This window comes from Myotis lucifugus, unplaced genomic scaffold (genome assembly GCF_000147115.1).
Source record: "Myotis lucifugus unplaced genomic scaffold, Myoluc2.0 scaffold_78, whole genome shotgun sequence".
In the NCBI taxonomy this organism is placed as follows: domain Eukaryota; kingdom Metazoa; phylum Chordata; class Mammalia; order Chiroptera; family Vespertilionidae; genus Myotis; species Myotis lucifugus.
Window position 1 is genome coordinate 21,548 of NW_005871126.1, and position 3,054 is coordinate 24,601.

The following is a 3,054-nucleotide window of genomic DNA, read 5'->3' on the forward strand; positions in this document are numbered from 1 at the left end:
TGGAGTCCATGATATACATGAAGGCTGATGAGAGGTGAGAGGTCATAGTAATGAATACCACACTATGGTCCTCCCCATGAGGGTAAGACCAAATGCAGACATCTAAGTAGGTGCCTAGTGTATCTGCATAAAGTATATACTGAGCATCAGTGAACAAGAGGAGCAAAGTCAAGTGAGAAGGGACCAGGGCCACAGCCACCTGTTGTCATCGCCATGCCTGCTTCCTTCTCCTTGCCTTCCCCAGCACCTGTGTTAGTGCAGGAGAGTGAGGTCTAGGAGACCTGGAGTGGAGCCAGTGAGAACAAACCCATGTTTTTCTTATCTCACTTGTTAGTGACTTGATGCGGCTAATGAGTCTTCATCTTTTCATACGTCAGATGGAATCCATTCATTCATTTTTTCATTCAATTATTATTTAAAACATATCATATGCCAGGGCCTATGGTAGGTACTGGGAATGGACGGGTAACAGTCATAGTTCTTTTCCTTGTGGTGTGTACAGTATAGTGATGATAGATGTCAAGTAATTAGACAAATCACCTTCTAATTATGATAACTGCTGTGATGGGAGATAAAGGACACTATCCTATATAATAAAGAGCTAATATGCTAATTAGACCAAACAGCAGAATGACTGTCCAGATGATCTTCCAGACATCTGTCCGGATGACCTTCTAGATGAAGCCTGGGCTGTGAGGGCCAAGCTCCTTGTACAAATTTCATGCATTGGGCCTCTAGTTAGCATATAATAGGTGAACCTAATCGGGGAGGGAAGAGAGGATATCAAACAAGTTTTTTAGCGAAAAAACTACCTTGAGGTCTGAGAATTGGAGACACAGGGGCCTCTTCATGCAGGATCAATTTTTGTTTTTTTTTGTTGTTTTTTTTTTAAATTAAATCTTTATTGTTCAGATTATTACATTTGTTCCTCTTTTTTCCCCCCATAGCTCCCCTCCACCCGGTTCCCCTTCCACCCTCCGCCCCCCCCCCCCACTGTCCTCATTCATAGGGGCACGATTTTTGTCCAGTCTCTTCCCAAATCCCCCTCACCCCTTTCCTCCCCAAGAATAGTCAGTCCACTCCCTTTCTATGCCCCTGATTCTATTATATTCACCAGTTTATTCTGATCATCAGATTATTTATTCACTTGATTTTTAGATTCACTTGTTGATGGATGTGTATTTGTTGTTCATAATTTGTATCTTTACCTTCTTCTTCTTCTTCCTCTTCTTAAAAGATACCTTTCAGCATTTCATATAATACTGGTTTAGTGGTGATGAACCCCTTTAGCTTTTCCTTATCTGTGAAGCTCTTTATCTGACCTTCAAATCTGAATGATAGCTTTGCTGGATAAAGTAATATTGGTTGTAGGTTCTTGGTATTCATCACTTTGAATATTTCTTGCCACTCCCTTCTGGCCTGCAAAGTTTCTGTTGAGAAATCAGCTGACAGTCATATGGGTACTCCCTTGTAGGTAATTGACTGTCTTTCTCTTGCTGCTTTTAAGATTCTCTCTTTGTCTTTTGCTCTTGGCATTTTAATTATGATGTGTCTTGGTGTGGTCCTCTTTGGATTCCTTTTGTTTGGGGTTCTCTGCGCTTCCTGGACTTGTAAGTCTATTTCTTTCACCAGGTAGGGGAAGTTTTCTGTCATTATTTCTTCAAATAGGTTTTCAATATCTTGCTCTCTCTCTTCTTCTGGCACCCCTATAATTCGGATGTTGTTACGCTTGAGGCTGTCCCAGAGGCTCCTTACACTATCTTCGTATTTTTGGATTCTTTTTTCATTTTGCTTTTCCAGTTGGGTGTTTTTTGCTTCTTCGTATTTCAAACCTTTGACTTGATTCTTGCGATCCTCTGATCTGCTGTTGGGAGTCTGTATAATATTCTTTATTTCAGTCAGTGTATGCTTAATTTCTAGTTGGTCCTTTATCACAACATCGAGGGTCTCACTAGATTTCTTGAGGGCCTCATTAAGTTTATTGGCAGTTTCTAGAAAATTCTTGAAAAACCTTAAAAGTGTGGTTTTGAACTCTATATCCAGTAGTTTGCTTTCCTCCATTTCTGTCATTTGTGTCTTGTTTCTTTGTCTCAGCATTTTTTATGCTTCGATGTGTCGATAGAGTGGCTTTGTGTGCTAGGTGTCCTATAGGGCCCAGTGGCCCAGCATCCCCCATTACCTGAGGTAGACACTCTTGGTGCACCCCCTTGTGGGCTTTGTGCACAGTCTTGTTGTAGTTAAGCCTTGATTGTTGTAGGTATCACTGGGAGGAATTGACCTCCAGGCCAATTGGCTGTGAGAATCAGCTGTGTCTATGGTGGGAGAACTTCTGTGCTGAAGACACCTTCTGGGGCAAGACTTGCTTCAGTGGGGCTTTGGTGCTCACTGAGTCTGCCCCCTGAGTGTGTCCCTTATGGATCTGAGGAGTTGTAGTTGGATGGTCCCACTCTGACCACTGGGTACACTGGCTCTTGGATCTAAGAAGGTGCTAATCTAGCCTCTGCCTGAGGCTACCCAGCAGAAGCCAGCTGTAAAGCAATGCAAGTTGCCCTGGGGCTTTGGGCCAGCTGCAGTTTGTTAAGTAATTTTCAGATTACAAAGGGCCGGGCCTTTCATATGCAAAAGCCTCTGTGCAGGGCTTGGGCGGGGCAGGGTCCCAGGGGATCAATAGGGCGGGCAGAGCGAGCAGTATGGCTGCTCTTAGTCCTGTCCTCAGAGGCCCTGGCAATCCCTGTGAGTGCCTCCGAGAGAAAGCTGCCCTTGAGTTCCCACCGATGCCAGACAGTCCCATTTCTCCTGTATGAGTCTGGGTCCCCAGAGACTCGCCTGGAACTGGAGCTCAGAGCTTGAGACTCCCTCCCGATTAAAAAAGACAATCGTGAAGGGCGGGGCAGGAGGGAGGGCGTTCAGGCGCATCGCTGTGCCGCCTCCACCCGGTCAGAGCTCCTGGGCGTCCCCTCCCTCTCTCTCCCCGTGACGCCCTGGGGCGGAAATGCTGCCCGACTCCCAGTGGCCGGAGGGCGAGCGGGGCTGCCGGCAGCTTGCTGGGCAAAG